This window comes from Hemitrygon akajei, chromosome 20 (assembly GCF_048418815.1).
Source record: "Hemitrygon akajei chromosome 20, sHemAka1.3, whole genome shotgun sequence".
Classification (NCBI taxonomy): Eukaryota; Metazoa; Chordata; class Chondrichthyes; order Myliobatiformes; family Dasyatidae; genus Hemitrygon; species Hemitrygon akajei.
In genome coordinates, this window is record NC_133143.1 from 60,774,188 (window position 1) to 60,791,801 (window position 17,614).

The window sequence follows — 17,614 nt, forward strand, 5'->3', positions numbered from 1 at the left end:
TTCTGTTGGTTTCCTGCAAGCCAGCTATTACATTTGGATGATTAATCATAAAGTGTAAAGGTTACTGCAGGGTTCAGCAGCAGTCGACACAATGGTGAAGGACCATTTTATAACTCTGACCTGAACACTGAACCTTGAACTGCGGTGGCAGTGACGAGAGGCCTAGCAAAGGCTTTTCACACAAAGCTTAAAAAACCATTTTGTTAATGTTCAACGATAGCCATTCCTTAGTATATTGACAGGACTACAAAAAAGAAACAATCATAAAACTGGTACCTGAGCAGTAGCTGTTACTGCTGTGTAGTTAAAAAATTTTTAAACACGCAATTTGCATAATAATTTTTATAATCATATTATATCCTTTATCTAATAGAATTTTGAGCTGAAATTGACCTCAAGCTGTTAATTACAAAAACATAATCTGGTTTTCTTATTCTGTTGAGAATCCAGATGGTGTTGCCAATTTCTTGAGCTCTATTCATCTTCACATAGGACTAATAGAACGGCAGCATGTCAATCCATTTGGCACAGTCCTCTCAAGCCCCTTTGAAGAAGTTTTCATGTCATAATCTGAGAAGGAACAAAGTTCAAAGTTCAATGTAAATTTATTACCAAAGTACGCATGCGTCACCATTTACTACCCTATGATTTGTTTTCTTACAGGCAATCACAGTAGATACAACGAGACGCAATGGGATCAATGAAAAACTGCTCACAAACAAAGACAGACCAACAACCAATGTGCAAGTGACAACATACTGTGCAAATACAAAAAGAAAAACAACATCATTAATAGATAGATGGATAAATAATATTGAGAACATGAGTCATAGAGCCCTTGAGATTCCTTCTCCTTGGATGTGCTGGTTGTTTACATAAATGGTGCATTTCACTGTGTGTTTCGATGTGCATGTGACAAATAAATGAAACTGAATCTGCAGGAAAATCTGCTGAAGTTCTCAAGGATCCTGCGAAGAAAGCTCTGCATTATCAGAACCTCATTGTCTACCAGACAAACACCCACCAACACTGGTCAGTGTGTCCACAGCTCCAGGGCCCTTGAAGGAAATTATGCTGGAAGGCACCAAGACTGATCAGGTGAGAGTTACTTGGGGATCCAGAAGCTTAGTAGCTGTACTTCAGATTGGAAATCTGAGCAGCAGTGAACCATTCTGACTGGCCTATCAGAGTTCTCATTGGCAACGGGTTGACTTGATCAGCATATCTGATCTGGCTATTGTTCACGATTGCACTTAATTATAAAAAAAAGCACAGGTATGTCTCAAAGAAAAAGAAACATTTTTGATGACACCAGAGGGCCAAAGTGTAGCAGAAAATGGTTTAGCGGTTAAAGAGTTTCACTGACATAACTGTTCAGTTCTCAATCAGCAACTGAGTTTTATTGACTACAATTTTAAGAATTCTCATCTTTAAGTCTTTGGCAATAAGATATAAGCGTCCCTTGGGTACTTTAGAATCGACCCTGCGCTGCAAATCAACTTCCTTTCATCGAGTTCTTCATTCAACAGGGCTGTGGTTATTTCCTGCACTCAGTCTGCAGGAGTGGTCCCGAAACTTCATGATCTTGTCACTTTAATTCACAATCCCATTCCCACTCTGGTCTCTCCCTGCAGCCTTCCGCCCAACGCAAGCTCGAGGAGCAACACTTCATTCCTTGTTGCAGACCTACGGGACTCAGCACTGAATTATCCAACTAAAACTCAGAGCTGGAAGAACTCAGCAGGTCAAGCAGCAGCTATGGAGTGGAATAGGGAGTTCAGGCTGAGACCCTTCAATAAGTCCTAATGAAGGATCTCAGCCCTGGGTGGTTATAACACTAATACAGTACCAACAGCACAGGTTCAATTTCTGCTACACTCTATAAGGAGTTTGGATGTTCTCCCCATGGGCATGTGCATTTCCTCCAGGTGCTCCAGTTTCCTCCCACATTCCAAAGGCGTACTGGTCACATAGGTAAAATTCTGCAGAGTGGCCTCGTTGAGCTGGAATGGCCTGTTACCATGCTGCATCTCTACATAAATCAGTCAATAAAAATCAAGTAGCTTCATTTCCCTGGTCCGTTGCAATAATTGGAGAATTAGCTAGTTTTTAAATCAAAAGAAATATTTAGGCACAAATACAAGAGAATCTGCAGAGCAACACACACAAAATGCTGGAGGAACTCAGCACGACAGGCAGAATCTATGCAGAGGAATAAAGAGTCACCATTTCGGGCCGGGATCCTTTCTCGGGGGTATTTAACCATATTAATCCAGTATTGCAAATAGAGAACAATTAAATATCATCGCAAATCTAAGAACAATAGACAGTATTTAAGAATCTGGACGCTTTCCAGTTGCTAATAGATGAGTCAGGATTTCAAACGGCTGGCGTTACTGTGGAGACTGCAGTTTCCCGGGTGTCTGAAATGCATTCTGGGATTGGCGATGCTGGAGCAGCTCTCCCCCGCGTGCTGCATCTTCCTCTGATGTGCCGGCTGACCTCACGTTAAGATGTAAGCTCACCGCATTAAAGCAACTGCTCCCCACTCCCTGTTCACGGCCCACTGAAGCCTGCAGAGGTGAGGAGGTGACATTGTCTATGAAGGTTGCTTTCCTCCTAGTGGGTAATAAAATAAAAGTATAGTGTAGCAAAGTTTCTATAGCTTCGTTGGTAACGTAGAACATGGAAGAGTACGGCGCAGTGTGGACACTTCAGCCCACAATGTTGCACTGATCTATATAAAGCCAGACAGCAATTTATCTAATGTTTTTCTCCTCCATTCTTCTTTCTCATGAGATTAAGTCTCTTGAATGTCTCTGCCACCGCCCCTGGTAGTGAAGGATGAGAGGGGATCTGATTGAAACACATAAGATTATTAAGGGATTGGACACACTGGAGGCAGGAAGCATGTTCCCGCTGATGGGTGAGTCCAGAACCAGAGGCCACAGTTTAAGAATAAGGGGGATGGCCATTTAGAACAGAGATGCGGAAAAACTTTTTCACCCAGAGAGTGGGGGATATGTGGAATGCTCTGCCCCAGAAGGCAGTGGAGGCCAAGTCTCTGGATGCATTCAAGAGAGAGTTAGATAGAGCTCTTATAGGTAGCGGGGTCAAGGGATATGGGGAGAGGGCAGGAACGGGGTACTGATTGTGTATGATCAGCCATGATCACAGTGAATGGTGGTGCTGGCTAGAAGGGCCGAATGGCCTACTTCTGCACCTACTGTCTATTGTCTATTGTAGTGCTTTCCACTCTCCATGTAAAAAGACTACCTCTGACATCTCCCGTAATCTTTCCTTCACTCGCCTTAAAGGAATGTCCTCTGGTGTTGGTCTTCACTGCCCCAAGAGAAAGGTGCTAGCTGTCCACTGTATCTATGCCTCTTTATAATCTTATCCACCTTTAACAAGTTGCCTCTCATCCTCCTTCACTCCAAAGAGAAAAACATCCTGTCTGCTCGCACACAGAACTGGTATGTTTGGGACAAAGGTTCCCAGCCTGCAGTCCTTGCTTAATGGTATTGGTCCATGGCATGAAAAAGGTTGGAAACCCCTAGTTTAGGAGGAGGGGAATGACTTCATTATGTCCGCAGCTGTTTCCCAACCTTAGATCCTTCATTAGCTGCTGGCTTTTCTTGCAGCATATAGCACCAAGCTACCATTTTGGCAACATTGTCAATCTGAAACACAGAAGAATCATTGGGCCAAGTCAAGTAGATGGGGCAACAATTGAGTGGTCGACATTCCTCCTGTGCAGAAGAATTGACATTTTGGGCTGAGACCCTTCATCAGGACTCATGAAGAGTCTTGGCCTGAAACTTCAGCTCTTTAGATGCCTCCTGGCTGGCTGAGTTCCTCCAGTGTTTTGTGTTTGTAATTCCTACTTCATACTCCTTCCTTATCAACGACCCTTCAAAATACCTTTTAACTGTTGTAATAGCATTTCTTTCAATAGCTACTCTAGAAGCTCATTCCATATCACCACCGCCATCAGATCTCATTTCAATTTCTCTCTGTGCCTTTCAACTCTAAGATTTCTCTGTCCTGGGAAACACTATCCATGCCCTTCATAATTTTGTAAACCTCTCTGTCCTACAGTGAAAGTAAACCCAGCCTGCCCAAACTTTCCTTATAGCTGCAGCCTTCCATTCCAGGTACTAGCCTAGTGAATCTGTTCTGCACTCTCTACGTAGCAACCACGTCCTTCCTCAAATGTGGCAACCAGAACTGTGCAGGTGTAATCTAACGAATGGTTTGTACAACCGCAACGTGACACTCAATCCGTCATGGATAAAGCCTGCCTAATCACTGAGCACATCTACACCAAGGGTTGTGGCATCCCATTATCAGGGACCCCCACCACCCAGGTCATGCTCTCTTCTTACTGCTGCCATCATTAGCCTCAGCACTCCACCACCAGCAACAATTACCCCTACCCCATCAGGCTCTTGAATCAAAGGGAATAGCTTCACTTGCCCCATCACTGAAATGTTCCCACAAACTATGGGCTCATGTTCTCAATATTTATTGCTCATTTATTTATTATTACTTTATTTTTGTATTTGCACAGTTTGTTGTCTTTTGAACACTGGTTGAATGCCCAAAATGGTGCACTATTTCATTGATTCTATTATGGCTATTATTCTATTATGGACATATTGAGTATGCCCACAAAAAAACAAATCTCGGGACTGTATATGGTGACATATGTGCTTTGAAAATAAGTTTCCTTTGAACTTCTCAAGTATTATACATCCCTTAAAAGTTAAGCTGGGATGTAAAAATTCACAAAAGTACATTTGAATCAGAATCAGGATCAAGTTTAAAATCACTCACCGATGTCGTGAAATTTGTTGTTTTGCAGCAGTAGTCCAGTACAAGTCATAAAATATAAATTGCAATAAGAAATATCTACTAAACATCAAATAAGTAGTGCATAAAGAGCAAAAATAACGAGCAACACACACAAAATGCTGGAGGAACTCAGCAGATCAGGTAGTGTCTATGGAAATAAAGAGTCAACATTTTGGGCTGGGACTCTTCAACAGGACTGATTGAAATAGTGAGGTCAATTTCACTTCTTTCTATTATGGAAGTGTGGAGTTAATGGCAGCAATGTTTTATTAGGTAAGAATACTGGGTACATGTTCAAATAACTGATATCTTTTTGGTCTTCTATCTCATCACAGTTATTGCAATGTTCAGTTCTGCCTCAGTAATGGGACATTTTTCTCTCAGTTTGTGGCAGCTTTTTGTTTTTGCCTAAACCATAACAACATTCCTTTCTAGTGCAAGTCTTCGAAACTCACAGTGGACGGAAATAATTTTGGACATCTTGAACTGTAGTTCTCTTCAAACAGGCTTGTTGAAGGAACCAATGGTTGATTAGTTAAGGTTCTGGATCATCTCCTAATAATCTGCAAGGTTAAGGGCATGATGACCACAAGTTTCTAGAGTCATTGGTATTGAGTGATCATCATCCCAGCCATGGGCAATAAGTACAGAAAAGTCTGCATATTTAACTACTGCATTTGTAGTCCTGATGCATTCTGAATATCATCTATCTGGAAAAAGTAAAATATTTACACTGGAAAGAGTAGATTATAGATAACTTTAAACAAATTTCTTGTCAACTATTTTACTTTATATTTTTAAAAAATGAAAATAAAATACAGTATTTGAAGTTAAAGTAGATAACCAGATGCCATGTACCCCCTTTGTCCAAAGCACTGCACCCGTCTGGTTCTCTTCCTGTTTCAGTCACTCCCTTGTCTAACCCTTTAAGCCATTGCTCATGACTAATTAGCACATATAACATAAGAAAAGTACAGGCCCTTTGTCTACAATGTTGTGCCAAACCTTTAACATACTCTAAGCTCAATCTAAACTGTCCCTCCCACAGAGCCTTCCATTTTGCTTTCAGAAAACAGCTTTACCTAGTGACAAGGAATGAAAAATTACTGCATAATTGAAATTACTTTTTGACAGTACAAAATGATGTGTGTAGGTGAAATAGTAAAATATTCTCCAAAGGCAACTGGAGAAGATTAGCTATTGGATGACAGGAACATTGCCAATAATGGGAATGAAGGAAAAAGCCACATTTACATGCAAAATATTTTCACTGCAAGAAGAGTCATCTTTCTTTGATGAAATTCAAGTGGGAAAGTGATTGAGAATGGTCGCATACAATTATAAAAATGCCTTACATTGTGGGATGATGATTGATTATGAAAACTGAATATTGGGGCAAATTTCCAAGTACAAGGCCATAAAATAGTGGATGTACTTCTCAGATCAGGCATCATCTGTGGAGAAAGAAGCCAAGTCCAAGTTTCCAGGTTGGTGGCCTGTTACTACAAAGGGCAAAGCCTAGAGTCAGAGACAGAGGAATGAAGAGAAAATAAAAGCATAAAGAGAAAAATAAAAACAAGAACTAAGACCAAAAACCAAGAGATTCTGCAGATGCTGGAAATCCAGAGTAACACACACAAAATGCTGGTGGGTCCCAGCTGGTCAGGAAAGGAATAATCAGTCAATGATTTGGGCTGGGGCCCTTCACCAGGACTGGAAAGAAGGGGAGAGAGTCCAGAATAAGGTGGTGTGGGGGAGGGATGGGAGTACAAGCTAGAAACTGTAAGATATAACACTGAAGAGGCAAAACATTGTAAATGCTAGGAATTTGATATAAAATTAGAGAATGTTGGAAACATTCACTGGATTAGGGACGTTTATAGCGACAAGAATAGGGTCAAAGTTTCAGGGTTATATCTTATCATCAGAACTGGCTGATTCTGACAGAATTGAAAAGGTCTGTAGCCTGAAATTTTTAAATTCAGTGTTGTGCATATTGTTTACACATGGATCAAATCATGGAAGAGTGCATTGATCTAAACTGAGGTAAAACAACAATGCAGAATAGAGAGTAAAAACTGCTGAAGAAGTGCAGTGCAGGTAAACGATAGCAAGATGGATTGTGAGACCAAAAGGCTGTCTTATCAGACAAGAGGCTGATTATGGCAGGATAGAAGCTGTTCTTAAGCCTGGTGGTGTGTACTTTCATATATTCTGCTTATTAAGAGAGGGGAGAGGAGAGAATGCCCAGGGTGGGTGAGGATTTTGATTATGGTGGGTGTTTTACTGGGGCATCAAGAAGTGTAGACAGAGTCCACAGAGGGGAAGGAATAAATAAGAGTTGAACTATTAAGGACCTTCAGGCACCTTCTTCGGCCTCCAGCGATCTCGCTGAATCACAGGCATTGGGCCGTCGACTTCCCCAGCAGACTGGCAGAGATTCTCAGCCTTAGGCCCCTGGCCTTCGGGTTTCAATTTCCATACTTCCGATCAGCCTCCAGGAGACACGCAGGAAGTATTGAAAACCAGTCACTAAAGACTTGCAAGGCATCTTAAAGCAGGCAACAGAAGCTGAATGTTAAAACACAGATTGGACCTAGGCTCGAACGGAGCAAGCAGCAGGAGATGGGAGTGAATGTTTTAGAGAAATTATCTGGTGCGTCTATTTGAATGCAATAGTGATAGACAGTTATCAGCCGTGGCAGCAGGAGGTGAGAGCAGTCTGGATATCAGGGAGAGGATAAAAATCACATTCTTGCAGAACAATTTACCCCAGGCAGTGCACTGGGTGCAACAGGGTCAGCTACCGGACATAGCCAAGCAGCTATGCATGGCAAGATCTAGTCTCAGCAGTATAGCTGTGATTGACATATTCCAGCTAATGCACGGATGTCGACAGAGATAGCAATGATCCGATATCCATTACCACTAAAGGTCACTAATGCTTCAACTTTCATTGCACTAAGTGCTTCAGCACAAGGACATCAAAGGCATCTATTGCTGCTCCCAGCATCCACTTCTTTAAGGAGGCAACTGAGGGGATATTTCACAATACACTCACCTACTACAATCTGCAAAAGCAGCAGAGCAGTTAGATTTCTTTGTTAAGTTGCCAAGTTATAGAAAGCAATTGAACTGTGGAGATTCATCCACACCACCAATCCTATGGAATGTATGACCAGAAGGAGATGATGCCATATCTGAACAAACCTTAAAGATAAAGTAGGGATGAGGCTAAACTACAATCTCTGATACAGGAAAAGAGGTGCAATCTGGTCCCATAAGGTGCTCTCTAGATGCATCCTTACCTAGTTGATCCAGCATACATTTGGTTAGGATCCCCTGGGACTCTACAACTCATGGTCTCAGTATTATATGCCCTCAGTGGCCACTTTATGAGGTACACCTGTACACCTGTTCGTTAATGCAAATATCTAATTGGCCAATCATGTGGCCCCAACTCAATGCATAAAAGCATGATGAAGAAGTTCACTTATTGTTCAGAACAAACATCAGAGTGGGGAAGAAATGTAGTCAAAGTGACTTTGACTGTGGAATGATTGTTGGTGCCTTACGGGGAGATTTGAGTATCTCAGAAATTGCTGATCTCATGGAATTTTCATGCACAACAGTTGCTAGAGCTTGCAGAGAGGTGTGAGGGAAAAAAACATCCAGTGAGCAGCAGCTCTGTGGGTGAAAACACCTCGTTAATGAGAGAGGTCAGGGGAGAATGTCCAGATTGGTTCAAGCTGACAGAAAAGTGACAGTAACTGAAATAACCTCATGATACAACAGTGGAGTGCAGAAGGACATCTCTGAATGCACAACACGTTGAACCTTGAAGTAGGTGGGCTACAGCAGCATATATTTCTATAAAGAAACAGAATAAAAGTTATGAAAAAAACTATACATGAACAAGGTCTGACAAACACTCAGTGGCCACTTTATTAGGTACAAGAGGTACAATACGAAGCTGCCACTGAGCGTATATACCTAGATGCACAATTTGTCTTCTTTTGCACATTGGTCATTTGTCGGTCTTTGTTTATCTTAAGGTTTTTCATAAATTCTATTTTACTTTTTTACTTTCCTGTAACAGCCCGCAAGAAACTGAATCTCAAGGTGACATGTACGTACTTTGATAATAGGTTTATTTTGAAACCTTGAAACATTGGAACCTACCCGCAAGTTGTATTGGATTCATTCTTGATGCAAACCCATCTCCAGGCCAGTATAAGACACGCTATGAATGTTATGTTTATTTTTTCATGGGGCACAGAGTTAGTGGGAGGGTGGGGTTGCAACGATGGTGGGAAGGGTTGATGGCCGAGAAGGGAGCAGAAAAAACAGAAGAGGGGGCTAAAAGTAAGCGATGGGGGTCAGTGAAGATCAGACATATGTTTGGACAGTAGGGAATGTTGGATGAGGAGTGTGTGGAAGAGGGGGGTACAAAGAAAAGGAATTAAACATGTCATCAGAGGTCCGAACAATGTGAGATGGTGGGAAGAGGTGGGAGTGGAGTGCGGAACAATACGGCTTCATAAACACGAGGAGTTCTGCAGATGCTGGAAATCCAAAGCAACACCCACAAAATGCTGGAGGAACTCAGCAGGTCAGGCAGCATCCATGGAAATGAACAACCTGTCGAAGTTTAAGGCTGTGACTCTTCTTCAGGACTGGAAAGGAAGGGGGAAGAAGCCAAATGAAAAGTTGGGGGGAGGGGAAGAAGGGTAGTTGGAAGATGATAGGTGAAGCCTGCTGGGTGGGAAAGGTAAAGGGCTGGAGAGGAAGGAATCTGATAGGAGAAGAGAATAAACCATAGGAGAAAGGGACCCAGTGGAGGTAATAGGCAGGCCTAGAGAGGGGAATAGAAGATGAGGGAAGGGGGATGGAAATTTTTTTTACCGGAAGGAGAAATCAATATTTATGCCATCAGGTTAGAAGTTACCCAAACGGAATATAAGGCCTTGAGCCTGAGGGTGGTCTCATCATTGTGCAAGAGGAGGCCATGGACCGACATGTCGATCAGGAATGGGAATGGGAATTAAATTGTTTGTCTGCTGTGAAATTCTACTTTTGGCGGATGGAGAGGAGGTGCCTGGTGAATGGTTCCCCAATTTGCGACGGGCCTCACCAATGTAGAGAAGGCCACATCGAAAGCACCAGGATATAAGGTCTCATCCTCCTTAACTAAAACAGAGAAGACATCAACTCTCCAGCTGAATCTTCTTATCCGGAAAGTTGATGGTGTGACCAATATCTCACACAAACCTTGGAGGGACATCAAGTTAATCAAAGTGTTCCTTTTGTTTATTTATTTTTTATTATTTTTACAGAGATACAGTGCAGAATAGGCCCTTCCAGCCCTTCGAGCCACGCCACCGAGCAACTGCCCAATTTAATCCCGGCCTAATCATGGGACAATTTACAATGACCAATTAACCTACCAATCAGTTTGTCTTTGGACTGTGGGAGGAAACTGAAGCACCTGGAGGAAACCTACATGTTTGTGTCCATCTTTTGGGATGGAGCTGGAAACTGTAGATTTCATCCGGAAAATAATTGCTGAGATCACTAAAGTTGCTCAATCCTCAACTAAGTTTGTTTTCTGGCAGTGAGGGCAGAGGGAATGAAGGGCAGCCACCACAATCCGTCTGGGCTGTGGCAAGGTTAACAAAGCAAACACATTGACATTTTTGTATCACAAGAAAATGGAACATTTGGTAACAACAATGTTGTAATTAACAAGTTAAATGACAGCTCTTGCTATGAGCTGTGTTCATAGTGTCCCACTGTTGTACTGCTAGACATTGTCATGCACTGTAGCTCGGCTGCGCACAATTAACTGCAAAATGTATTGTCATTTGGTGACTTGGTGATGCCAACAGATGTCAACTGACTGGTCTAAATTGATCTGAAGAATTTTGACTGCTCTTCTGGGGCCAGATGACAACTACACAAATAAATGAGGTCTACTAATGTCACAAAGTGATTAGGCTGTATTGGTTTTATATGTAAATGTCCGCTAACATTCACACGCACAGGTCACGTAGAGAAAAGCCTGGCAGATCTGCCTAAATACTATTCTATACTTGCTAACTTTCTACATAATCCTGCACTGTGTTACCACTCTGGAAACAAGGAGTGAATAAATAGAAATAAAATGTAAAATATGAGCATTTCAATCTTTAAAACCTGCATATATGAAATCATCCTATCAAATTTTAAGGGATTCAATTAGTCAAATAGCAACAGAAATAAAAATTCTACTTTTACGGTATAATATTGCATGACAAAGTAGTACCAACAAGCAATTGACTGAGCTATGAGAGTCACAAAATACTCATTAAAATTAATGGACGATTCGTACAATATTCAGAGATAGTGCTTTGGCAGATCACCAGTGACATCCACTAGAATCCACAGTTGGCAGAACTAGGTACCAATAATGAGCTGCAATTGAACCTTTTTGGCCCCCAGGAGTCTCTGGGATTGCAATATTGTTAGGGGTATTGCCCTGAAAATGGTGGCAGGAAGTTGGGTGGGGAGGAACTGAGTGAAGATGTAAGGTTTGCGATAGAAGAGGCAATGAATATTGGGATCCACAGATCTGGAAGTTGAAAGATACCATTATATTATTTCAGAATGTGAAAGTTATTCCTTCCTTTCATGGAAATCAGCCCATTGTGCAACTTTTGTTGTCATTCGCCATACACGTGAATACAGCCAAATGAAACAACGTTCCTCCAAGGCCATAGTGCAAAATACTGTGTCAACAGTCGTACACACCCCAAGGAACATATAGAACATATAATGTATATCCGATGGGATATATCCCAGGTTTTGTGTTGGCGCGTGGCCAAGTGGTTAAGGCGTTCATCTAGTTATCTGAAGGTTGCTAGTTTGAGCCCTGGCTGAGGCTGCGTGTGTGTCCTTGAGCAAGGCACTTAACCACACATTGCTCTGTGACGACACGGGTGTCAAGCTGTATGGGTCCTAATGCCCTTCCCTTGGACAACATCGGTGGCATGGAGAGGGGAGACTTGCAGCTTGGGCAACTGCCGGTCTTACATAAAAAAAAACCTTGCCCAGGCTTGCACCCTGGAAACTTCCCAAGGCACAAATCCAAGGCCTATTGAGACTAACGGAGGCCTACACACCCCAGGTTATTGAGAGAGGCAAGTGAAGAGATTGCTGAGGATTTGACCAATATCTTTGTGTCTTCTCTAGCCGCAGGATAAATTAATGAGCACTTGGAAAACCATGGCCTAATTAGGGAGAGCCAGCATGGTTTTGTAAGGGGCAAGTAGTGTCCTGTTAACTTGATTGAGTTCTTTGAAAAGGTGACAAGGCTGATTGATGATGGTAGACCAGTGAATGTTACAAGGATTTTACATGGATTTTACTAGGCCTCTCATGGAAGGCTCCTCCTGGAGATTAAGATGCATGGGATCAATTAGCTGTTTGGATTCAGAACTGGTTTGTCCATAGGAGACAAAGGGTGGTTAAAGGGACTTATTCTAGGTGGAGGCCTGTGATTAGTGATGTTCTGCAGAGATCTATACTGAGACCTCTGTTGTTGATGTACGTAAATGACCTGGGTGAAAATTTACATGGGTGGGTAGGTAAGTTTGCAGATAATACAAAGATTGGTGGTGTTGTGGGTATCGTAAATGACTGACAAAGAGGAGATAGATCAGTTGCAGCTATGAGCAGAGAAATGGCGGATGGAATTTAACCCAGCCAAGTGTAAAATCTACAAATAGTGGTGGATACAGGCCTGCCAACACAGGCAACTCAGTATTATTTATTTACTTTCTTTATTATTTGCATGATTGGTCGTCTTTTACACGTTGGTTGTTTGTCAGTCTTTGTGTGTAGTTTTTCAGTGATTCCATTGCAGTTCTCTGTTCTATTCTGAGTGTCAGCAAGAAAAGTGAATCTCAAGGCAGAATATGGTGACATATACGTACTTGGATAATGAACTCACTCTGAACTTTGTTGAACAGCACACCTGTGATATCCCAGTAAACCTATCCAGACCCATTATTCCTTATTAAGCCCTGGCTGTCTGCTCTCGCTGTGTATATGCCACCCCTGAAACAACACGGGTATTGTAGCTCAAGAAGGGTTAGACCCGCTCAGTCCTCACTAACAGTCAAACCAATCAGATTTTAATCTAGGATTTAATCAATTTATCAATAAGACTTAGAGGTTCTGTCACCTCATCATAGAAAGGATGCGGAATCTTTAGATAGGGTCCAGGATGCTGCCTGGTTTGGAGAGCATGTCGTATGGGGTTAGAGTGAGTAAGCTCTTCTCTTTGGAGCGAGGGAGGATGAGAAGTGACTTCATAGATGTGTTTAAGGTATTAAGAAGCATTGATCAAAAGAACAGCTGGAGACTCTTTCCCAAGACAGAAATGGCTATTACAAGGGGGCATGATTTTCAGGTGATTTGAGGAAAGTATAGGGGGCATGTCACAGGTAAGTTTTGTTTTACACAGAGAGAGGCAGATGTTTGGAGAGTAATCCTTCCCAATAAATCCTTGAATGGACAATCCTACAAAAAACAGTGGATACGGCCCAGTCCGTTACAAGTAAAGCCCTCCCCACCATTGAACACATCTACACAAAAGGTTGTCACAGAAAAGCAGCATCCATCATCAGGGACCCCCACCACCCAGGATATGCTTTCTTCTCTGCTGCCATCAGGAAGAAGGTACAGGGGCCTTATGACTCACACCTAAAGTTATTACCCCCTCAACGATCAGGCAACAAGGGGATAACTTCACTCAACTTCACTTGCCCCATCACTGAACCGTTCTCACAACCTATGGACTCACTTTCAAGGATTCTTCATTTCAAGTTCTCGACATTTATTGCTTATTTATTTATTATTATTATTTCTTTCTTTTTGTACTTGCACAGTTTGTTGCCTTTTGCACAGTAGTTAAATGCCCAATTCGTTGTGGTCTTCCATTAATTCTGTAATGATTATTATTCTTTTGATTTACTGAGTATGCCCACAAGAATGTGAATCTCAAGGTTCCATATGGGGACATATATGTACTTTGATAATAAATTTATTTTGAACTTTGGACTTACCTAGCTCATTCTTGCAATGGGTTTGGAGTCTTTAACCTGAGTATACAGTTCATTTGTACGTTTATTTATACATTTCAGTTTATTGAAACGTGTAAGTCCAGAACGAGGAGTCACAGTTTAAGGATAAAGGGGAAGCCTTTTAGGACCGAGATGAGGAAAAACTCCTTCACACAGAGAGTGGTGAATCTGTGGAATTCTTTGCCACAGGAAACAGTTGAGGCCGGTTCATTGGCTATATTTAAGAGGAAGTTAGATATGGCCCTTGTGTCTAAAGGGATCAGGGGTATGGAGAGAAAGCAGTTACAGGGTTCTGAGTTGGATGATCAGCCATGATCATACTGAATGGCGGTGCAGGCTCGAAGGGCCGAATGGCCTACTCCTGCACCTATTTCCTATGTTTCTATGTTTCTATGTTTCACCATAAGTGAATGGTACCACTACACAAGATATGGATATCTGCTTGACATATCCAAAACAGAAATATCTCAGAAATTCAAACTAATTACTGTACCTGACCACATCACCGATGAAAATTTCCTGTAAGGACTTGGAGCACTTCCCCTCATTTTTTTCAGCTGTTTCAAACTTCACACACTGTAATTTTGAAAATACTGTACTAGAAGGCAGGTTGGAGATACGTCTCTACCAAAGGAGGTGCTAGGTGCTCCTTCCCTCTGCTGGCCTGCAGGTCACCCTTGGGCAAGGTAGTACCTGCTTTGCCCCCCTGATCAGGGTCAAGGGAGCAGGTGGTGGATGGTTGTAGGAGCAGATGGTGCATAAGTATTAATATTGACTGGAGTCGCCTGTCTTGTAAAGAAACTGCCCTGAAGAAGGCAATAGCAAGCTACTTCTGTAAAAAAAAAATTTGCCAAGAGCAATCATGGCCATGGAAAGACCATGGTCACCCATGTCGTATGACGTGGTACATGGTATTTCCCAGCCACAATTTTATCCTTAACCTTCATTCCTGTACCTCATTTGCAGCCCAAAGAACTGCTTGTTATTTCTAACACTTCACTTATTTAATTCTGAACAGTACTGCTATTTAATATGTTCCTTAATTACATAAATTTGCATCTCTTAACTTATTTTAATTTTGCTCACCACAACTACTTTTTACTACATTGCCTGTTAATCCTTTCTGTGAATACTGCCTGACCTGCTGAGAACTCCAGCATTTTGTACGTGTTGTTCACAGTTCTTTTAATTTTTCATTGATTTTTTCCAAGCTTCCTGCTATTATCTGATTACAACAGACAAGATCTAATTCATTTTGCTGAGTCAAAAAATGACATAAACTTGCTGTATTTAAAATGCTGCAATTTCTGTTACTTTTAATTGCATTTTCTTATTAAAATTAGAGCCTTCATTCGTTCATTCAAACATGACTAGGTTAAAAGCTTTCAGTCACCTGTCAAGGAAAAACACACACAAAACGCTGGAGGAACTCAGCCGGTCAGGCAGCCTCTATGGAGAGGAATAGTCGGCCCTTCATTAGGATTCTGAATTTCCAGTATCTTCAGAACTTCTTGTTCAAAGTTCAAAGCCAATGTATTATCAAAGTACTGTATGTATATGTCACCATATGCTACTCTGAGATTCATTTTCTTGTAGGCATTCACAGTAGAACAAAGAAATACAACAGAATCAATGAAAAAAACTACACACAAACACAGCTTCTGTTTATGATCTGTCAAGGAATTTGCCTATGTTTATCTCCATAGCGTGATTACTCCCCAATGAATAAAAGGCCTTCTGATGTCTCCTGCCCAGAACCCCCCTCCCACCATCTCCTCTCTGGAAACCCAGATTTGCAAATTGCCATTTCCAATGTAAATTCTGTAAGGTGGACATTTTTCTCTCTGCCAGTCTCCACTGCAGTGACTTCTAGCTGCCTTCTAGTAGCTCCTTTCTACTAAAACCTCTGCTTCATCACCTTTCAGAAGAAAATCTGCATGCCTGGCCATGACCAGGGAAAGAATTACTTACGCGCTCTCTGTTCTTTTCCTTTCTCGATTCAGTGGCCATGCGCTAGCAGGAATGCAGCTGGTAAAGTACGTGGATAGAATGTCCTGGAGAGTTTCCTTCAAAGGAGACGCTGAAGCTCGAGCTGCTTTACACAAAGGTGATTTGCAGCTCAGTGTTGGAAAGTCATTTTGCCTTTCAGGAGAAGAGTAACCGTATATTTTTAATATTCTCCATTAAATATTCACATTTTTCTGTTTGTGTGTGTGTGTGTGTGTGTGTGTGTGTGTGTGTGTGTGTGTGTGTGTGTGTGTGTGTGTGTGTGTGTGTGTGTGTGTGTCTCTGTGTGCGTGTTTCTGTGTGCATGCATTTCTGTTATTTGTATGCCTATGCAAATGTGCTTCTGTGATTGTATGTTTCTACCTCTGTGTGTGTGTATGTGTGAGTGTGGATGGTGTGTGTGTATATGTGTGAATGTGTATGTGTGTGTGAATGTGTCTGTGCATGTGTGAGTGTGAGTGTGTATGTGTGTGTGAGTGTGTCTGTGCATGTGTGAGTGTGTATGTGTGTGTGAGTGTGTCTGTGCATGTGTGAGTGTGTGTGTGTGTTCATGTGTGAGTGTGGATGGTGTATGTGCATATGTGCCGCTTCTGTGTATAAGGTTGCTTGCATTTGTGACAGCAGGTGTGTGTGTGTGTGTGTGTGTGTGTGTGTGTGTGTGTGTGTGTGTGTGTGTGTGTGTGTGTGTGTGTGTGTGTGTGTGTGTGTGTGTGTGTGTGTGTGTGTGTGTGTGTGTGTACAATGCAACATGTTAAGAGAATATTTTAGATCCTCGTTCATCAGGCTTCACTTGATGACAAACCCTGGTTACATTAAATTACCCAAGATTTCAAGAACCCACATTGTTACTCACTCCTGTTCTTGTTGCCCTTCTACGGTTTTTCTTGACTCTTGCCAGTTGTGTGCAAATGTCCTTCTTTCTGTGATGTGTACAGGCTGGAAAGTTAATTGCAAATCTCTGCACTCAGCATTGCTATTTAGAAATTGTATTTCAGACAATTAATTCTCTATTTATCTAAATTATAGCAAGAAATGTATGGTAAAGAGGAACATTCTAATTTCAAATTTTATCATTTACCCATCGGTGAAGAATAATAAATGTACAAAAACAAACATAACTGTTCTTGGTGACAAACAGAAAACACTCAGGGACAACAGGAAACACTCGGTTACATCCAGTGAATGCTTTTCAGTTTATTGTGAAATGTTCAAAGAAATGATAAAAGGAGAGTGTAGTTCCTAATAAAAACAATTCTACAATTCTTTCAGAAACAGAATCAGATATAATATCATTGGTTTACATCGTTATGTAGCAGCAGTACATTGCAATACATACTAAAAACTGTAAGTTACAGTAAGAAATATATATTTTTAAGTTAAATTAAATAATAAGCACTAGAAAGTCTGCAGATGCTGGAAACTCAAAGCAAGACATATGAAATGCTGGAGAAGTTCATCAGTCAGGCAGCATCTATGGAAATGAATAAACAGTTGACGTTTTGGGCCTGATGAAGGATCTCAGCCCGAAATGTCACTTGTTTGTTCATTTCCACAGATGCTGCCTGACCTGCTGAGTTCTTCCAACATTTTGTGGGTTAAATTCAATGAGTAGTGCAAAAAGAGAA